At 39.3% G+C, this 22,511-nt stretch overlaps 1 protein-coding gene across 16 annotated transcripts in view; it reads left to right on the plus strand.

Annotated features, from left to right (window-relative positions):
• The window catches only part of Zbtb20 (zinc finger and BTB domain containing 20), an 815,137-nt gene that overhangs the window by 721,858 nt on the left and 70,768 nt on the right, over nucleotides 1–22,511 (plus strand). For 14 of the 16 annotated variants that reach the window (XR_013155599.1, XM_076869018.2, XM_076869024.2 and 11 more), the window contains one exon: nucleotides 15,907–16,007. The gene's annotated coding sequence lies outside the window, so the exon portion shown is untranslated. Of the gene's footprint in view, nucleotides 1–13,390; nucleotides 13,443–15,906; nucleotides 16,008–16,935; nucleotides 16,953–22,511 lie in introns of those variants that run through there. The other 2 variants (XM_076869029.2, XM_076869030.2) reach the window with 2 other exon arrangements.

Genomic DNA, 22,511 nt, shown 5'->3' on the forward strand with positions numbered 1-22,511 from the left:
CCTAAACTTAACTCCTGATGCAAACCACATAGACACCAATCAGGGGAAAACAAATGTTCAACAAAACAAGAAAAAGGGAGAATCACTCTTTCCTTGTCTCTTACTTTAGAATTAGCAAATGCTATAACTGGAAAGAATCTTAAAAACCATCAGATCCAGCATGAGTTCTGTGACTTGCCTAAGGGCTCACAGCAGTTGGCAGACACAGCTAGAGATCCAGATCTTCTTTCGACCAATATTCAGGTGCCTTCAGCAAAACCACTGTGTAATCAGTTTCTACATAATCATTTTAGAGAATTCTAACTTTTCTTATCCCTGCCTTTTGCATCTTAATTACCAAGTGACTTCTCAATTGATTGCTTTTGAGTGACGTTTATTTTATAATTGCAGGATTCCTATAAATGATGCTAAAAATTAAGATGGTACTCAGAAGTATCCTGAGTATTCTACAAATACAGAGAAGCTCACTAGGTCCACAAAAATGCTTCCTTTTTATATGAATCCTATAATACCTATAATAATGGTATAATAATATTTGACTTTCTAGTATCTAGAGTTCCAGACATTTGTTGGAACATATGAATGGGTAACACCATAATTGCTCATTTCCTCCAAGTTATCCCTGAGATATTTTAAAGGGCTGTGCCTTTATAAGGAAGTCATTCTCACCACAAGCAATGTCACCAATCCCTTCTGTTGTCAGTATGGCCAGTTACTACAAACTGCTCACCTGCCAGGTTCAAAACCAGCTGCACTTAGTGTTTACTAATATTTTTTGTTCAGTGTTAGAGAAGGAAGAACTTGATGAGAGGATGGCATTGCCCAGCTCCCTTTTGTGAATAAAAAGTCCATCACTGACCATATACATTCAATAAGGGGTTTTTGAAAGGGCCAGGAAAAAATAACAACAACAACAAAAATCTGGGTCATTCAAAAACTAACTCCACGCTTCTGATACAGTATCATGTGGTTTGTTGTACCACATATGGTTATTATGATCTACTTGTCAGCAACAATCCAGAAATACTCTTTATTATTGCAATGCAAAATAACATAATAACCCACTTTTACATTTTAAATGTGTCTAAACCACCAAGTCCTTGCTCAGGTGCCAAACACACAACTGTGAAGGAACTGGCTGACTAGTGCCCTGAAGTTCCAGGTAGGTATAATCACCTCCAAGATGTTTAGAAAAAGCCTAGTTTTTGAGGCCAAGAGAAGGGGAAGAGGCAAATCCCCTATTCTTCCATAAGTACAAACCATTTAGCAATATATTCTCAGAAGTTAGAAGGCATACAAAGCCTTTTACAAAGAAAACTGTGGCATCTCAGGGCTATCTTTATTAAAACATTTAGTCCATCAGTATACCAGCTCTAAGAACAAATTAACTCATAAAGCACATGAAATAAACAGAAGAATCCAATTCCAACAGCTGTGTTACACTCCTGTGATCCTGTTGTGATGCAGGGTAATTTAGTGGCCAGGATTCATCCCTACTGTTCTGCATTTGTATGTTGTTGGGGGGAGGGAACTTTTAAAGGACTTATTTCCTTTAAAAGTCATGTCCGTATATCATTTAGCAAAGACCACCAGAGAACAGTAGTAGAGGTTTGGGGATCAAATCCAGCCAGGTTTGCAGGTAGAAAAAAATAGGACATTTTTTTTTGTTGTTTTTTTCATTCCTTCCTCTTCTCTCATTTATTCTTTCTCTTTCTACTGTTTCCTTCCCCAATCACAACTCGTTTGCTAATGCATTTGGAGGGTATTTCAAAAGGAATAGAATAAATTCTATTTTGAGGGAACACACAATCACTTTGACATATATCTATCTCATCAGGTCTTTCTTATATCCCTAAACAATTGAGGAGCATGTAGGATAGCACGTAGGTGTGGGTCCTCAGAGTAGGTGTATCCTAGGACATTCTTTGTTCGGAACTAGTCTAGTCCACTATTTCATGTTACTGAACAATCTAAACCGAAGGAAGTTTTCCTTCTGTGGTCCTTGCCCAAATGAGTGGCAGGATATAACCTCCATCTGTAATTTTCCATAAAGCCCTCCTTCTATCTAATTTACATGATTTCTAGAGCTACTTGGCTCCCGGGAATGTACTTTCAAAAACATGGTCTTGCAGGGACTTAGGATGGATGTGATGAGACAATGAAGAAATGGAGGCATATATATTATACATTTAAGTTTTTTCCTCATAAACACTTTTTAACTATGTAACATATATTTATTTTATTCCACATTTTTTGTGCATTATAGTCACACATAATGATGGGATACGTTGCTACACATTTGTACATGCACACAATATAACAGTATAATTTGGCCAATATTACTTCTCGGCACTTCCCCGCTCCTTTCCTTCTTCTCACCTCCTTATCCCTTTTTTTCTATGGAGCTCCCTATTTTTTTTTTTTCAATCAAATGAGTGGTTTATAGAGAAACTTACCTTTTGATTTTTTTTTTTTTTTTTTTTTTTTAGTTCTTTTTCAGCCTTTTTTTTTTTTTCCTTCTAGTACTGGCATTGAAACCAGGGGCACTTAACCAATGAGCCATATCCCCAGCCCTTTTTTGTATTTTATTTAGAGACAGGGTCTCACTGAGTTGCTAGGGCCTCTCTAACTTGCTGAGGCTGGCTTTGAACTCAAAATCCTTCTGCCTCAGGTTCCCAAGCTGGTGGGGTTACAGACATGCGCCACTGTGCGTAGCTCAGCTTTTTCTATTAGTTTGCTTTCTGGTAATCACCTTAACAGAAGGCTGAGTGGAGAGGGTGTATGAAAAGCCTCATCAGGTATGCCAAGTCAGAGAGTACACTCATGGGAAAAACACATGTGCATAAATGTAGTCATCTCCCTCAAAGAAATGGCTCAAGTACAGTGCCTGATACTAGCCTGCAAGTGGGACATTGCAGTCATGTTTTAAGTTGCTTCTAGTTGACTGGAATTTTGTGTAATGACTGTAGTCATGAACCTTTGGAATATGCTCTCTGGTCAAACAAAAAAAAAAAAAAAAAGGAAGAAAAAAAGTCCTTCAAAAAATAAATGTAGGCACTATGCTAGTATCCAATCCAGCGAAATGACCACCCCCTCTATCTTTTGGGTTGGGTTTTCATACAGTAGTAAAGTGTCAGAGAAAGTGTCTGGAGTGTTTGCGCTTCTCTGCTGTTTTAAATACTTTAAAGAATAATACTTGTTTCTTACCATTTATTAAACTAGTTCAAACATATTGGACATCAGAGCCTATGATGCATGATTGTACAATACATTTTAAAATACAGAAAATTCAGTTGTGCTGCCCCTTTCTCCCTCTGCATCCTCTCTGTCTACCACACTCTATGGTGAGGCATTAAGAGTAGTGTGTGTGTGTGTGTGTGTGTGTGTGTGTGTGTGTGTCTGGGAGGTAGACAGATTCCCTACCTGGAAATGGCTTGCTATTATTAGACATTCAGTTACCAGGGGTTATGTAAGACAATTGAAGCTCTGTTTTTTAACAGAGACATGATTCATGCTGCTTGTAGTAACAGTAACCACCTCTGAACGAGACAGAAACCAGACACAGACAAAGGCTGGAGAAATCAATGCCGACTCGGTACAGCCGTTCTCCAGATACCCTCTGCCTTTCCATCAGAGCACTTAAGTTATCAGGAGAGGAGGCTCCTGCTAATTCTGGGTTTTTCTGTCTCCTGAGGCTTCCAGGTGAAGTCATATGGGCTGGAGCTGTGTACAGGGGAAAGCTGGCCCTCAGGGGCAGTGATGTCTGACCTCTCTCCCTAGGATCTCTCCAGTGTTCAGACACACCTGGAAGAACAGCAATTGCCACCTGCATTGTGGCTCAGAATTTTCTGTGATTTTACTCAGAAAGGATAGAATTTGAGTGTTTGGCTCAGCCACTCAAGTAACTTTCCTCAAGTAATGCTTTGCAGCATGCTGGGAGAGGATGGGTGAGATTTGAGTTGGTGCCAGAGCTTTATTACAGCTTCTCCCAAAACCCCAGTGGAAGTGGACTGGCTGTCAGCTCCCACACACACTTGAGATTTTCCTGATCCCTCCATTGACTCAGTGCTCCGAAGTATTCAAGGCATTTCCACATGCATCAGCTTACTTTAGCCTTACCACTTTATGAGCTAGACAAAGCACACATTATTATCAATACCATTTACAGGTGACAGATTTTACAGCTTGGTGGTATTATGCTATTCATTGATTGCTTGCCCGTGATTTTATATGTGAGAAAAACAAGACTTGGAAAATTTAGTGAGTTGACCACAGTTAGGTCATCCCAGAGCCAGGAAGATAAGGCAGACCTTTTGATTCACTATCTAATGATTTGCTTCTCATATTTAGTACAAAGCTTGTTGGCAACCGTGGCATTTTTTTAAACATTTATTTTTTAGTTATAGGTGGACACAATATCTTTGCTTTATTATTATTTTTTTTTTATGTGGTGCTGAGGATTGAACCCAGTGCCTCACGCGAGCAAGGCAAGCACTCTCCCTCTGAGCCACAATCCCAGCCCCAACCGTGGCATTTTTTAAAAAGAAACAGAATTTTCTGCTGAAAACCTTGGTTTTAAATTAAGTTCTACTTCTTATTAGCTGGCCAGCTTAAACTGCCCTCTTCTCCCCCTGACTGGCCCACCTAGGCCCCAGGCTTCTTCTCTGTGTGATTCATGATGGGGAGAACATATTTTTAGAGAGGGTCCATGAAAATACCGCATTACTTTTCAAGTGTCCAAACCAATGCAAAGCATTCCCAGTACTATCTCCCTGTCCCTACAAGGGTGACATCCCAGAACAAGATGCAGAAATCTCATACTTCACCCAGAACATAAAAGTAAAAGAAGAAACTCAGATATTTTATTGCAAAACCTGCCTATGACTCTCAGAAAACAGCAGCAATAATGCCCCAGTAGCCTGTCACACATCCAATAGGCAAACTATTCTTCATTTTCACTCTCAAATGTGTAAATTGTCCAGAAAGACAACTCTAAGTATAAATATGACAGAAAAATATCTAAGCCATTTAGCATTATGAAGCCAGTAATCTCCTACAATAAAAGTTGCAGTTTTAAAAATACTTCCTATTGATCATGACTAATAATCAATATTCTGATATGTTGTTTTGAATTTTAACTAAGGACAGGCACACAATTTTTTTTATTTTATTTTTGAAATGATCCTACAGTTTCATATGTTACATAATACAATTCTATCTATTTTAAGGTAAATATAAGCAAACATTCTCATTTACAAAATAGTTTTTAATTAACTCTTTTGTTTGTATACCTCTTTTATCTCAGAGGATAGTAATATACCTCATAGACTATGTTTCAATGAAATGTATTTTCTCTTCTGCTAAAATATATAAAAGTCATTTGTTACTGTAGTTTTAAGAAGAAAGCTATACTCTTTTCTTGCACATAATAATATTCCCTTACGAGGTATCAAGAGTCTAAATTTCTAGTCCTAATATCACTACAAACTCAATATTAGAGAGCCTATGAAGTCCCAACTTCAGATAACATCTAATATGAAAAATTTAAAGCCCCTTAGCATCTAGTTGTTGCACACTAGCCTGAGAAAACCTGCTCTTACTCTTCTGTGTTATGGCGTAAAAGATTTTTATGGAAAAGATGGAATTTGCTGTTTGGGGATTTCATGTTGTGCAAGTGGCTAATGGAGAGCTATCTTGACTTATTAAATGTGATGTGTCTCCAGACTGATTCAAAGAGATAGAGGTTTGGAATACGGGTGGAAGGCAGCAGCACATTCTGCAGATGTTTGCTACATACCAGGCATGGTAGTAAGCAACAAATCCCCACACAAAACTCTGCCTGATTCCCTTGTGTAGGAGAATGGCTTCCCCCCGACCCTATCCAGTTACCATCTATTTAATGATTGTGGATGGGAATTTCATCACTGGGGCAGAGACATTTATTCTAGTGGTTCCTATCATGGGTCCTTTGATGTTCCTAGATTATTCTGCCCTTTTGCCCATTTTTTGTCAACTAATGAAGATTCTTAAGTTCACCCAAGGGCAGAACTGCCTTTGATCTTCCAGGTCAAGCATTTTTCTGAAGGCTTAGAAATACATGATAGCATTCATGGGGGTGGTAACAGTGATGGGTGTGTGGTGTTTTTTCCCCCCAAAAACGGTGGACATTCCACCTGAGTTTTTGCAATTCTAAACACTCTTCCCAACCCTGAAATAAAGTTTTCATCTATTATGCTACAGTGTCATCCATTTCTGTCTATGGATGGTCCTAACAAAGGGCTATACTCACTAGGTACCAGCATTTCTGGGATGTATAAGACAAGGTCTGTGCCCTAACAGATTTACGCTCTCACCAAAACAGGTATTAAATGATGACCATTTATCTAAGTGCTAAATGAGTGACAGAGGTAATATAGGCCAAGACAGTATTCACAAGGAAAAGTTTTATAATAGATACATTATTACATTATTACATATGGATCTTGAATGAGAAGAAAGCCCTAGGTAAGGCGGGGGGGAAGGTGATAAAGGCCCAAAGTCTTAGTAGCTACCTAAATGGTATATGTTTAGGAATTCAGAGATATAAATGTACTTAGTCTTTCTGATACCCTAGAAGTTAACTGGCTTAGACCAAATGGAGTATTGATGGAAAGGAAATCTGAGAGGACTTATCTAAAATAAATTCAGTGAAATTGCATGCCCAGGCTAAAGAATTTGGAAACAGGGGAGAGCCATTAAAAAGTATCTTTTCCCTAAGTGTATTCTAAGATTAATAACCATTCCATTAAAAAGGAGGTGAGAAAGAGTCTGTATTCCAATAAACTTGGACAGCGATGAGGTCTTCAGCACCTTTAATATCCTTATATGCATTTTAAGTTAGAGAGAGGAAGGTACAGTATGGAATATTTCTTAAGTTTACTTGACCAGAGAACTTTGAGATGCAGCTTAACGTTCTAGTATCCTATAAAACTCAACTTGAGATATACCATCTGAAAGAAATTTGAAGGTCAGGAGTTGAAAACAGGATACTAAACTAAGTTGTGATAATTAAGCTAGTACCATTAGGAATGGACATGCCATCAACTGCAGAGAAGGAGCCACTGATGGAAGCCAAGAGAAGATTAAAGATCAGAAATAGCCTCTGGGAAAGAAAAGGGAGGGTAGGACAGGTATAGCTCTTGCTTCAGGAAACAGAACTATGAAAATTCAGAGGTATTAAAGAAGATGAGAACTAATAAGCTTACCACACAGCATAGCACAGGTTTCTCTTACTAAAGTGGGAGGCAAGCTCATCAACTAAAAAAGAAAATAGAAAATGGGACTTGATAAAAGTAGAACATACTAAGAAAAACTACCTCAGGCTTGCACTTGGAAACAACCGGCAAAAGTGAGGGTCAAGATAGCATGCATGTAGGGTTTTGTACTGAGCAGAGAAGTAAATGGAGAATGGTAATATGGACTCTCAGTTGAAGAAATTAAGAGAAAACCCTGCACAAAGAAAGGGGAGAAATGAAATCTGAGGGGCTATTGAGGACAGACTGGACCAAGATATCTGGGAAAGCCAACCAGGGTTAAAAAAAAAAAAAAAAAAAGAAAAGAGTAAAAATGAGTAGGCTTCTTAGGCATTGGGGAAGGTGAATTACAAACTGGAGATGAAACACTTGGGGTCAAATGTGAGACCTGAGAAGAGTAATTTAGAATGAGGATGAGGACTAAGTAGAAGCTAAAGAAAAAGAGTGCTAAAGATCTGTTTGAAAGAACTAGTAATGAGGTTTTGGATTAAATTAGTAATGTAAATAGGAAAACATAGGTCAAGTGTTGAAGGGTTTTTTGTCTTTGCTTTTTATTTTTTGTACTGAGGATTGAGCCCAGGGAGGCTTAACCACTGAGCCACATCTCCAATCCATTTTTATTTTTTATTTTTGAGACAGGGTCTTACCAAGTTGCTGAGACTAGCTTAGAACTTTCGATCCTCCTGCCTCAGCCTCCCAAAACCGCTGAGATTGCAGTTATGTGCCATGCACCCAACTTAAAAGTTTTGAGAAATTACAAAAAAAGCCCAAGAAGGCATTAGATAGTCGCGATGGAGAATTCGGTACAAGCCTATGGTGAGTAGGCTCAAATGAAGAGGAACAGAATGAAGGCAGGTCAATGGCTTAGTGATTTCAGGATAGGTACATGTCAAGCACTAGAGCATGGTGATTAAAACCCAGCCCTCAACCCTCCTTTGCTACCCTCTGGCTTCATGATCTATGTCAGTTTCCTAAGCAGTTTCAGTTTTCTCATCTATAAAATGGAAGTGTAATTTCTACCTTCAAAATGTAATTGTAAGAAATAAAGTTAAGCAATGGATGAAAAAGCACAATGTCTGTCACATAGCAAACATTCAGCTAATGGCAGCCCAAATGTCTGTGGAGCCAATACGATCAGGAAAAGGGAAGTAATGTTCACTTTGAGTTAGTTTTAGGGGCAACACCACTGCAATGTTTCTCAGCACCTGTTGTTCCATTTAGCCACAAACTCTAATGTTTAGTCCAGGACACATACCCAATGCAAAGAGCAAGGAACAGAAAATTTTGATAATACCAGATAATATACTGGGCCATAAATCATACTCATGTTGGAATCCTTATTACAAAGTATAAAGTGACCTTATAATCAGGACCTTCGACAGACTTTCTGGAGGGGATGATTTCAGTGTAAAATGACTTGGACATGTCCCATCCCCAGATGTTCATTTAAACCAAGAAATCATCATGGCATTGTTTATCACCTGGTCCCCAAGATCTTTTATTTTAAGCAAGAATCAACTGTACCTGAAACGCTAAGGCTCTTGGGATGTGCAACTCTTATTAACAGAGTTTGTGAATTGTCAAAAAGGAATCAAGAGGTCTCTATGGAGAAAATTAACATAGATTTATTGTGACAAACAGTAGGACGATGATTTCACTTTCTGTTGGCAGGGCCATCCCAGGGGTCTTCAAGCCAGCAGAGGTATTTCTTCTGGACACGGGTATTAACCAGTGGTTAATTAAGGAACTAAAATTTTTAAAGTGAAACAGTTCTTACAGCATCAGAGAGCTGAAGATCGGGTTCCTGATTAGTTTGTCTGGTCATAATGCATTTGCTGCCTTATTCATTAAATAGTTTTTCACCAGTTTCACCAGAGGTGGGATTAGTGATTGAGACTTGGGAATTCGTTTCAGGTAATTAGTTAAAAAGTGAAAAGTCAAATAGATTTCTTTAACAGGTTTAATGGTTTAACAGGTTGATGAGCTACTTAATGCCCACAATTTTCTTCTCTGGGGACTATTGGAATTTTAAAGGACCTTAAAAATTATAAAAACTACCTCCTCTTTTTTACAGATGGAAAAGCTGAGCCAAACAGAGGTTAAATGACTTGTCTAAGGTCATCTAACTAGTTCTGTAATTTTCCCGTTTCTTAGTCTTACTCCCTTTAACTCTTCCTCCTCCCCCCTCAACATTACATTCCTCACAACTACCTCTCTGCTAATGTTTCTTGCATTTACCCTTGTTTTATGAAATCTCCTGTGCCTCCAATTATGAGATGGAGGGTCTTTGCCAATTAGTAACCCCTCACCACTAATTCGCCACTACATTTGGGGCAAAGAAATGAGGGAAGTGGAACAATTTTAAATTTACTGTGATCTTTGAGACAGCTTTATCTACACCTGGGAATTGCTGTTAGACAATTAAGGTTAGTAAAGCTCATTGAATTTCTCAGAGGAAAGGTGTTATTTGAATTATTACCAGATAATTATTGTTAAAAATAACAATAATGTAAAAAATAGGAACTTTGCATGTTAGAGATATTTTCATTTTGAATTTCTAAAGATTGGTGGAAACCCAAGGGGACCTAGACACTTTTTTCCCCCCACAATGTGCTCAAAACCAGAAACTCCTTGAATTCTGTTTAATGTCTCATGACCTGACAAACTGGCCCAGAATCAGAAGCCAGTCATGTCAGTCAGCTTTTATCCAAGTTATTTGGCTTCAACTCCTTCAAAAACAACCCCCAACAGGAAGGAGAGTGTCAGACCCAAGACCTGTGGTACCAGACGAGTAGCATTAGCATTGCCTGGGAGCCTGTTATAAATGCAGAATTGCAGACTCCACCCCAGACATGCTGAATCAGAAATCCTGAGTGATTCATTTGCTTATTAGAGTTTAAGATTGATAGAAGACATTCTTGTCTTCATTTAGAAAGGAAGTAGGAAGGAAATATACTTATTGATAGTTTCTGAAACTGTTCCTTCACCTGAACTGTATGCTTCCAAATCCTCTCGGTAGCTCTGAACTATCCTGGAAATAACTAAGCATCTTCCTTTTGCTGAGATCACAGTGGGAACTAGCAATGTGCCCACACCATGTTGGAACTATTACTATATAGTAAAAAGAGCATAGGTCTAGAGTCAGAAAGATCTGGGTTTAGAATCTGGCCTCACCATCCTCTTGCTTACTAATCTTAAGGTATATGAGCTCAGAGTCTCTTCTTTATCTATACAACAGGTATAATATTAACACATATGCATGGCTATGAGGATTAAATGAGAATATATTTATATATAAAAATACCTAGTGCAGTCCCTGATAAAATTCAGGCAAAAATAAGTGTTAGCTATTATTGTCACTGTTATTTTATTTTATTTTTGTGTGTGTGTGTGGCTTTAATCATGAAAGCAACCTCTAATTGTAGAATGATTTGGTTTAATTTCTAAAGAATGGGAAAGGCCATGCTGAAATAAGACCTCTGCAGAAAGTTCCTTACAGTGATATGTGGTGGTGTGTTACATAACAGCTCTGCTCTCTAAGGGCTTCCGGGACAGATCTACAGAGACATCAACAATGAAACAGGCTGAAGAGAAGTGACCCTCTGTCTGTTCTGTCTCTGACACCATCGAGCAACTTGCCAGCTGGGTTCCAAGAGCAGATTCTTTATTACAGTGATGATGTAAGAGGCAGAAAGGACAGCTGGATTTCCAGATTCCAGGGAGGATTTGTGGCACCAGCAGCCCCTCAAAATTATCTTTTGACTTAAAAACTGACTACATTGGATATGAAAGTCATTAAAAGGAAATAAATATGAAACCCCATGAAGTCATTTCCACTGGGTCTTTTGTAGAGTCTAACCACCCTTTAAGCAATAAAACATGCCACACCATGCATTAATACAGTAGTGCTGATTAACAGACCCTCAGGTGGGTACTAAGGCAAGAGGAGAAATAAGAAGTGAGGATAGGTGACAATTAGCCAAAAATGGAAGTAAGATCATAGCAGCAGGCTGGGGGGCGAGAAAGAAGTGTTTGATTAAAAGGACAGAAAGAGTATGGCTTTAATTATAAAATGCACAAGTTAAATAAAATGTTAGGTATATTTAAAATGTCCCGCTTGCCTAATTACATACAGGATTAGTATGTTGTCAGAAAACATTTCATTATACTGTATTAGACATATTGATCAGTGATTCCCTTTATCATTTTAGTGGACTTACTGGGTGGGTGGGGGGAAGAGAAGGAAGTTCTGTCTGACGAAATGTTGATAATCTCCAGCTACATGATGGGTTAGAAAGAACAATGACGAGCTCTGAAGCCCAGTTTGCTGTTTATATGGCTGCTGGGGTGCTGCTCTTTAATGGATGTCTCAATGCATAGCATGGCTCCACCACACCAGCCAAAAAGAGTTTGATTAATACCACCAGGGTTTTCCCCAGGAACACAGCAAGTCAAGCGCTCACCTGGGAGAGGCAGATGAAGTCTGTACTGTAGGCTAGCATTTAAGGGGGAGGGGGAGCTTTTCCGGGAAGTAAAAATGACTGAGATCCCTGGAAGAGTCAGTTTTCCTCACTCAGGTGAACACTGTTATCCCAAGGCATGTTTTGTTGGGCTTTTCATCTTTAGGTGAGAGAAAATGATTCTGTTTGAAGATAAGGATAGAAAGGAAGTTAAACAATTAATGTTTCTTCCATCGCAAGAGGAGAATAAGACAAGAAAATGAGAATAGACTTGGGGCAGTCATCTGCACGTTTCTACAGAAATTAGTATAATAAGGAAATAAAAAGCAAAAATCCAAATAAACCTAAAGCATGACTATTGAGCAGAATTAGGTGGGAAACGAAGTGTTAATTAATGTGACAAATAGTCCTCTATGTTTTTAAGTAACTAACAACTTTATCCATAGAATTATTGCAGCCTGTTCTCTCTGAGAGCTGCAGTTGAATCCACAGCTTTTCCAAAGCATGAGAAATTTCATTCTGATGTTCAGCCTGAGTTTATCACTACAGTGGTATTTACAATATTGTCAAAATTATTTCTGCTGGTAATGTTAGAAAAATTTGCTTCCTTGTTTTTTTAAACCCACCCTCATTTTTAAGACATTATTTAACTATAAAAGATATATATATATATATATATATATATATATATATATATATATATATATAAAGATGTCTATTGGGCTGGGGATGTGGCTCAAGTGGTAACGCGCTCACCTGGCATGCGCGGGGCGCTGGGTTCGAGCCTCAGCACAGCATAAAAATAAAATAAAGATGTCCACCAAAAACTGAAAAATAAACATTAAAAAATTCTCTCTCTCTTCTCTTCTCTTCTTTCTCTCTCTCTCTTTAAAAAAAAAAAGATGTCTATTCAGTTTATCAAAGCAAATAAATGAAAAAAAATTATTTCTTGGTAGCTAATATATTGTTGCAGGTTACTTACCCAAACCTCTCACTCTCTCTGGTCCTGTCATTATTGATGGTCTGCTCCATCTGTTGGTGCCAAGTAAACACTGATAGATAGTTAGGACATGTTGTCTTTTATTTTAGTTTTCCTTGCTCAGCCACTAGTAAGAATATGGCCTTAAGCAAGCCTGTTTCCTTAATCTCTTCATCTGCAAAATTAAGATGGTGTTGTAGATGAGCTTTAAGGTGTCTCCATTTTATCCTTAGGTTCCATGACTCTAAGCAAGATTCTTTATTGCTTTCTAATTCAGTTCAGCAGACATCAGCTAGGCACAAACTTGTGCACACTACAGAGTACTATGATAGAAGCAGGGAAAAGTGATTCCTATCTCAACCATCATAAAGCAACATAGCCAACACCTCTATAGCAAAAGACAGGTTAAGAAGAAAAAAGCATAAGAAATTTATTTGATCATAGTCTTAACATGACATGGAGCCTTCAGATTAAAGATGTGAAGACTCATGGTAAGGTGTCCATTTTCATGCTTAGGTTCAAGGAAGCACAGACAGCTGTGTAGGAATATGATTGGACAAAGGGGTATGACCTAATGGTAGTAGATTGAGAGCAGAAACCCAGCAAGGCCTGTCTGTTCAGATTCTTGTTGGCCTTTCTTTGCAGCAGTCCTTCCTCTGCATGGACAGGACCCCTCTTGAGTTCGGGGTTTATGATCTACTATCAGACAAGGTAGGTCAGAAAATTTCTCTGTAGCCAGCACCAAGACAAAGACACAAAGGCAGGGGAATTTAGGGTAATAATTTTAGGCTTTATAGCTTGCTTTTTTGGAAAATGGATTCTGGTTTCCATGATCTACCTCACAGAAGAGAAATTCTAGTTCTTGTGGCTTGCCTCAGGGGAGAAAGAAGAGCAGGAGACAGGTAGAAAGGAGGGGTTCAAAGGGAAACCGTGCTTCATCAGCTGCTTTGGAGGCCTTCACTTTGGGGTATAGTTTCCTGAGCCCCAACAGAAAACAGTAAAAACTATCTCTGCTTTCAAGGGAACTCAAATTACACAAATAATTATTAGAGTTTATAGAATATGCAAAGGGAGTGGTACACATAAGTGTTCAAAAGGGCACTTCCCTTTGAGAAGTGCTTCCTAAAGGCATTGGCATTTAAATTGGCCCATAAAGAAGATGTTCATAGACATTGGAAAATGAAAGAAGTTGCCACAAACATGGTGGAAAAGAGTGGGCCATCACTGGACTGTAGAGATAAGAATGGAAAATTAGGTTGGGAACACAATACAGCAGCCTTGAATGCCAAGCAAAGAGGATTTTGAGCAAAGGAAGAATGTGTTTAGACTGGTACTTTAGAAAATTAATGTAATGCTAGTGTGAAGATGGGATAAAGGTAAAGAGAAATTGGAAAAATGAAGGCAGTTAAGAGCAATTCACTGAAGTCATGGTAATGGGTGGCAAAGGGATACATATGTATTAGGTATAGAAAACAAGTATTGAAGAAATGACTAGAATAAAATGTCACAGGATTTGGCAACTGATTGTGTGTGTGTGTGTGTGTGTGTGTGTTGAGAGAGAGAAGGAGGAGGAGGAATTAAAAATGATGCCTCCATTGTAGTCCCAAGAAAATGGATAAAATGGGACCAATGACACAACATGAGAAGACTAGAAAAAGAACAAATTTTGAGAGAAAGGCAATGAATTCTGTCTTAAACTTTTTTGACTTGTATTGGAAGAACCTATATAATATTTGATGGTGATGTAAGCTTCTCAAAATTAGAGACTAGAAGTTATTCAGCTTTTGCAGGTGTCTAATATATGCTATATGAACACAGAATGAACAAAAAAATGAATGTACCAGTAACCAGCTCTTATGTAAAATGTGGGTCTGAAACTCTTCAGACAAGCAAGAACTAGAAATAGCAATGTGGACACTCTCTATGGAGAAGCACTTGTTGAGATCCTGGAGGACAGGACCAAACAAAGTCCGAGTGAAGAATCTTAAGGAATGTTGATATTAAGGGAATGGGAGAAGGAAAACAAATCAGTGTTGGAGGCAGCACAACCTGAATTGTAGGAGGAAAATCAAAATAATAAGGTGTCCTACCCATTGTATAAGGAAGAGAGTTTCAGGAACACAAAGGTCACTGAAGCCCAATGTGGCCAAAATGACAGGCCTACGAAAAGACCAGTGAGATCAGGGACCTGAGGCAGACAATAGTCACTTTGTAGCCTCTCAGGCTGAACTCCTTAGAACCAGAAGATAGGAAAGGAAATAAAAACTTTGCAAGGGAGAACAAAGGGAAGGCAAGAACTCAGAACATGACCAGGTCAGAGTGTAGAATAATAACTAAGCAATGGAGAGGGAGGGAGTAAAAAATACTAGGCATGTGATGTACATACACAGTGGAATACTATTTAGCTTAATTTTAAAAAGGAGGAAATGCTGTTTTTCACCACAGCATGGATGAACCCAAGGAACATCATGTTAAGTGAAATAAACCAAGAAAAAAAAAAGGCAGATACCACATGATTCACTCCAAAACAATTGAACTCACTGAAGCAGAGAGTAAAATGGTGATTAACAGAGGCTGGGGAGATATTGGTAAAAGGCAACAAAATTTCAGGAGGAATAAGTTCAGAGATCTATTGTTCAGCATGTGGACTATAATTAATAATGAAATATGGTATACTTCAAAATTGCTGGAAGAGTAGATTTTAAGTAGTCTCATGATAAAAACGTTATATATGTGAGGTAATGTGTATGTTAACTGGCTTGATTTAGCCACTGTACAGTGTAGACATATATCAAAAGATTAAGCTATATGCCAGAAATATGTATTTTTTTTCAATTAAAAATGAACAAATAACCATTGTAAATCAGGGACAGCATCAGGAGAATAAACTGTGGCCAGGTTGCAGAGTGTCCCCTCTTCATCCACTCCAGGTCAGAGCCACAGACAGGTGCTGTGGTGTCTCAGAGTGCTTGGGCAGTCAGAAAAGAACACTGAATACGGAGTCCCATATGACATCATCTCTGTTCTCCATCCCCAGACCTGGCTCTGTCTGGTGCAGAGATGCAGAACTAGCCTCTCAGCCCCGTCCCACAGTTCTGACTCCATCAAAGTAAATGACCACATTACCATCATGCTCATTTAACAAACTTGTTTGTTTGTTTGTTGTTTGTGCTAGATGCAGCCGCTCTCTGTTCCCTGCCCCAATGAACATCAGCACTAGGCCCAAGCCTTGGAGTGATTTACCTGAAGAGTGACACCATTGATTTGGAAACTACTGTGAGTATATTATGCCTCCAATAAAAGCCTCCTTAGTTTACTTTGCTTAATTTAAACACATGCTCACACACACATACACACACACACACTTGTAAAAGCAGGTGAAATTATAGATGGCTTCATCTCTTGGATGTCACAAAGCAATCAGCCTTAGTCCTGAGGTGCCTGCAGTGGTTCTCGGCTTCCAGCCTGTAGTGCATGCTCTGGGCAGCATCCTTCCCTCCTTGCCTGGTGGCTGTGTAGAGCCAGATCTGAGCACACCTTGCAAGAACTGATGCTGTTCTGCTTGGTCACCTTGGTCACTGTTTTCCAAAGTGGTGGAAGTTCCTTCCAAACTGTTGCTTCTCATCACCCTTCTGTGCCAATCTTGAATCTCATGGAAGCTTGTCATTTCATGTCACCCTGGCCAAATCTGTGAGCCAGCTTTGCTTGCCATGTCTACCTGTTGTCTGAGCTGTATCTCATGCTGTTACCTCTCTGATAGTATAGGGAGCTAAGGCCCTCCCCTAGGGGCTCTGGGTTCCTTCTACTACATCTCCAAGCCTTCTGGGTGCATGGCTCTGTGTAGTTGGTTTTGTTCCTTCCACGTCTTGTATTTATGTAGGAGAAATATAGCCCTTGAAAGGAAAGTTGCAGACATAAGTTGAGGTAGGAGATATAATACTTATAGGAAAATAATGACAAAGATTGATAGCCAATTAATCATTGCTAAAACTAACAAGTGAATATGTGTTTTTTTCCACTAAGAATTAAGCCAGAAATGTGAATTTAGTTATGCATGCAAAACAAATTAATTATACATTTAAAAATGAAAACTTGTTCTAGTTATTGTATTTACAAATTTTCCTATATGATGTGAGGCAGGTAATGGGATGGTGTTTTACAGACTTCTCTGTTACTGGAAAACGCTAAACCTGGGAGACTAACATCCCTCTTAGGCTTCAGGTAGGATTTTCACATTCATATCTTTTATGTTTTTAGCTATTCTGGCATAAATGGAACCCAAAGGGATGAAGCCAAAGTTGTTTGTTTGTTTTTGTTTTTTAATTTTGTGTTGCTTTGTATCGCTAATGCTTCCAGTCTCCTGGGGGTAATTGATGATAACTGATGTATAGGTGATAGACAGGCCTGCCAGGCCATGATGGGATGTAACTGTCAGGGTATTCTGCGATATAAACAGGATCCAAAGGACTGGGAAGTAAAGACATGAGAGAACATCAAAACTAGTTTCTCCACCTGGGCATGGTGGTGCATGCCTATAATCCCAATGGCTCCGGAGGCTGAAGCAGGAGGATCATGAGTTCAAAGAAGGCCTCAGCAATTTAGCAAGGCACTAAGCAACTCAGTGAGAACCTGTGTCTAAATAAAATACAAAATAGGACTGGGGATGTGGCTCAATGGTTGACTGTCTGTAAGTTCAATCCCCAGTACCAAAAAAAACCAAAAAACCTCGTTTCTTTAGTCCATACATCACAAGGAATTTACTTGTATGGTACCATCATTCATCCTGAAGTTCAAGTGTGAGAAGTACCTTAAAAATTTTCACATATGAATAGTTTCTTGTGCTTTTCTTTGTTCCACAGTAACAGTACTGGTACATTAGCACAGCCATACCAGGGAGCAAACTGGTTTCAGTCCTTTTGTGTTCGTTTGGGAGGCAAGAGTCCTTAACACTCCTTCCTTCTGGTGCTGCAGAGCAACCAAGATCCTGACATAGGAATCAGGATCTTGAAATCTTCAGGGAAGCCCTCAAGTGAGCATCAGCTTCTACCTAGGAAGTATTTCACCTGTGCAATTCTAGTGCCTGCCTTGGCTTCTCATGGGTATAGAAAATGGACAGATTGTCTGTTATTCAGAAACCAAGCTTCCTTACACATAAGAGAGAAACCTTAATGAAATGTATAGGGACTTGCTATACAAGGCAAATCAATAAGGTGGGGAAAGTATAAAAATGTGAACTGTTTGCAAGAGTGTGTCCCTTCCTGTGGGCTGACAATGTTCCAGGCCTGTTTCAAGGCCTGAGGGTAGGGGTAAGAGCAAGGGTTTGATTTTATCTCACTGTCTGCTCAGGGGTTCTACCTACTTACCCAGACTGTTGTGATTATTAAATGAGATAATTATATAGTGTCAGGCACAGCAGAGGAGAGTATAGTCACTCAATGACTAAAACTTACTGAGCATTTACTATGTGCTAGGCACTGTTCTAGGATGAGGAATATGGTAGCAAGCAAAATAAAAATTCCCATTCTCATAAGTTTACATTCAATTTTCTTGATTTACAAATGGCAAATAGACAGTATTACTCATGGAAGCTAATCGATAACTAATTTTATTTTTATTTTGCTCTTTCCTTCCAGAAAGTTGAGAGTAAAGAGTGAAAGAAATGGAAAAGGGAAAGAATAAGTATGTTAATGAGTTTTGCCCACTCCCCGACCCCACCCCAACCCAACCTCAGAATGATTCTCTCCCTGACACATGGCCCAGGAAACTTCTCTGGACCAACTCAGCCAGCCTCTCTGGTCTTTTGACTTCACTTTGAATTTGGCAAAAAAAGAGACTGCAGCACAAGATGTGAGCATGGAAGGAGAAAGGTCAAAGGTTTATTGATTCTACCCTCCTTCCCAACTTCAATTCTGACTAGTCGTAGAAAACCCCATCTTTTCCCTCACCCCTTGAGTTGAAATTATTTAAATTCACAACTCTTCATGGTTGCCAGTCCGTGGTGTTTAAAGGTCCCTTGACCTCATCTCCACCACTGTATAAATCCTTTTGTTAAACTCTCTTAGGTTAAAACTTTTGCATGTGCCATCTAAATCTGACTGATACAGTGAGGGAGAATGCGCTGAAAAACACTATAAACCAGCCTTGCCAAGAATAAAAAAAAAAAAAAAAATGCTTTAATCATGAAAACATTTTAAACTGATATGAGAACACTGGGCCAAGGAGTGAAAGGATAAATTGTAAGAAAACACGAGAGACAAGAGGCCGCAGGTTGGTTTCGATGAATGGATTGCAGTGTTTAGGCTTGATGAGTTTCTGTAGGCCAAGTATAGCTTGCTTGACCCTCAACTTCAAGGAGCTCTTGGGACAGCCACAGCAATGACAAACATGTGAACAGCAGGGCATCGGGAGGGAGCTGCAGAGAGATCAAAGTGTGGAAGATGAGATCACTTATCCTCACATTCTTCCTGCCTTTGCTACAATAACAACCCACTTGTCTCCACCCCAATTCTAAATATTAAAAAGATTACTAAGATAAAGAAAATGTCCTATTATATAGCTAATATGCTGAAAACAGAAAAGTAGTACTCTGAAAGAAGCTACCATTATTGAGTGCTTCCTCAGTGTCTACACTATGCTGATCACTTTACAGAGCTGATCTCATTTATTCCTCATGACAGAAGGAAGTAAGTATTATTGTTCCCATTTCACAGATGAGGAAAATGGGGCTCAGAGATACAGAGCAAACTGCCTAAGACACACAGCTATTAGGTAGTAGAGCTCAGTTCTGTAACGCACCCCCCCTTCTCTGGCTGGGATGCTTTGTCACCACCTCCCCTTTCTCCATGTCCAGATGCTCAACTAAGCCTTTTCTCATACTACCACGGAGTAGTGTAGGAAAATGGTTCCCACTCCAAAAGGGTGGGGGAGGCGTCACTGTTCAAAATTATCCTGATCCAATGACTGAGTAATTATTTATCAAAAGGAGGTTCTGACTAATTCTTTCCTATCCAACCGGGCTGATAAGTGGAAAGCATGTTAATGTGCAGGAGAGGGTGGGAGCCCAGTCAGTGGAGGGAGAAAATTGGGAGAGGGAGATAGAAGAGAGCACTCTCCTTTCAACAGACCCTGGAGACTGATAAGAGCTCACACAGATAAAATATTTATTTTTCCATATGTTGCAGAAAGCATTGCCATCACTGTATGTGTGCAATATGTGCAAAGGAGTGTGAAATATATACATCAAATGCCACCGATCTGGTTAATTTCCATGCATATAACATGCTTAATACCTACCATCTCATCCATATGTTTTAATGCATATTTCTTTCCACATACAATATGTCTCGTTAGGAAAGAGCCAACATCCTCCACAGCCTTACTCACTGCTATGTTTCAGCCCAAAACTTGTTGCTGGGGCCAGCACAAGGAGAGTTAAAAACCAGAAGGTTCTTCTGGCTAACTCAGCCGCCAGTCACCTTAAAGTGCCTTCCCAGTTCTTGAAGCAAGCCCTTTTTTTTTTTTTTTTTTTTTTTTTAATAACAGCAATGTTCGCAGTGGGGAGATGAAAATGTTTTTGTTCTCTGTGGACAATTGGGAGATGTTCAGTCAGAATGTCAGAACTGACCGTTGAAAGGCGGTGCCTGTGGCCACACTTTTTTTTTCTTTTTTGAATGCAGAGCTCCATCAGTGTGGCGGGAGGAAGTGCACAATGATTGGTCTGTTCCTCTGTGGAAGTGTTCAGGGTACACCCAGTTTTGCTTTGCATATATTTACGAAACATCTGCCCTTTTCTTCTCCTTAAGTCCTTCCCCCTCGCCAGTCCCCTTTCCCCTTTTCCCTGGTTTCTTTCTTTGTTGTTGTTGGCTTCTCTAACTTTTTCATTGGAGCTTTCATTTTCCGGTTGAAGGGCGACTTCATCAGAGTGTATAATTTTAAAAGAGAAAGGGAGAGAGAAAGGGAGAGAGAGAGAGAGAAATGGAGAATGAAAACTGAAAAGAAAGAAAGAGTCTGAGAGGCCAGAGCTTGGCAAACCAACCTTTGGCATGGTGACCAGGAGGAAGGTTCTGGTAGGGAGTTCGCCCCTCTTAAGTGCTGCCTGGAGTGGGCCAGTGCGCTGCTGCCCTCTGCAGGCTCCAGGGAATAGTGCACAGCAGCAGAGGCTTGTGGAGTCTGGCCTCAGATGGGCCATGTTTATAGAATTCTTTTACCAAAACCAAACAAGGTATTTTCAATTAATTACAACAAAACTTGCTCTTTCCGCCTTAAAAAAAAAAAAAACTATGAACTACAAAAAATGGGCCAAATAACGTCATCTGTGTGTCAGACATAAACTGGTGCTGCATTTTACTGTTTCTCAACTCCAAAAAAAGGAATCCAGATGAACTCTTGAGAGAGAATGAGATGGGAAGTTAAGGACTGTTATTTGTGCAGTTGGAAAGCAGGCTGGTGTAAAAGGATAAGAAATGTGACATTAGACAAATGAGGGAGTAAGCCAAAAAGGTTGGTTTTCCGCAATTACTGTTTCTAGGGGTGGCTCCAATGTCTTTGTGCCAAGAATGGTCTCCAGAGGTAACCCCTGAGATGACAAACAGGTGTGGTGCAGGGTGTCAGGTAGGAAGCAGAATCAAATCTAGGACAGGAAGCAAAGGATTTTGACATGAAGAACAATACAGTTTCTACAATGCAAAAAATAAAGGATAATGTTGGTGGTTTGGGCATGTACTCATGTTTGAAAGAGGGTGTCCTTAATTTTCTGAACCACTAATATTAAACTAGTGAATGCCTTGTAAGTAAGCATCAGAGATAAACTTTTTCTGCTAGGTGATATTTGTCATTGGTGTTTCTCCGCTACATTTAAAAGAAACATGAGGACCAGCCTTGTTCTACTAAGCAAAATGGTCCCCTTCTTATTAAATGCCCTTCATGGATTCAAAGGAAAAGCAGCCCATCAAGGTAGATTTCACTGCTGTATAAAGAGGTAGAAACTTAATTGTGATTCAGACTGTGACTGTTCTCAAATACACTTTGATTTCAGCTCCATTTCTTTCCATCAACAAACAATTCTTGAGTGACAGCTTTATATAAGCTACTCTGCTTAACAGAATAGACTAGACAGTAAACTCTGGGAGGACAGGAGCCAGGCTCACTTCTCTAACTCGTGCTGGCACATCATAAGCACATAGTAAATATTTGTAAAATGAATATGTGAGGGAAAGAAGAAGCGAAAAGTAGATGAACACAGGGAATATAAAAATAACAAATATTTCCTTACCCTCAGAGAAGCTACTGTCTCATAGAAGGAATAAGCACATAAATAGCCATTCTTGAAATAAAATTGAGTGAGTAAAATAAGATTAGTAAAAACTGAAGATTTTAGAGAAAGAAATGGAGAGAAGTTCCTGTCTCGTGAAGAGGAATCAAGGCAATATCAAGATGGAAAGTATTAAAAGTGTAAAGAATAAGTTTGAATTCAATAGGCAGAGATGAAGAAGGGGTAATCAGAGCAATAAAAATTACTTGAGTAAGGATGTAAAGCCAAGAATACAGATTCCATGACTTTCTGGGAATGGTAAGGACTTTGGAAAGTCCAGTGTGGCCAACATACAGGATGTGTGAGATAAGCAGAGCAGCTAAGGAACTGACCTCAAGTGTCCAGCTAACACAGTCATCTCAGCTTTAGTGAATGCAAAGAACAGGACTAGAGGAATCAGAGGATAGGAAGCCAGCTGGTAAACAATCACACAGATTTTAAAAAGTGGTAAGACAAGCTGGGCATGGGGG

The sequence above is a fragment of the Callospermophilus lateralis genome, chromosome 10 (assembly GCF_048772815.1).
Source record: "Callospermophilus lateralis isolate mCalLat2 chromosome 10, mCalLat2.hap1, whole genome shotgun sequence".
In the NCBI taxonomy this organism is placed as follows: domain Eukaryota; kingdom Metazoa; phylum Chordata; class Mammalia; order Rodentia; family Sciuridae; genus Callospermophilus; species Callospermophilus lateralis.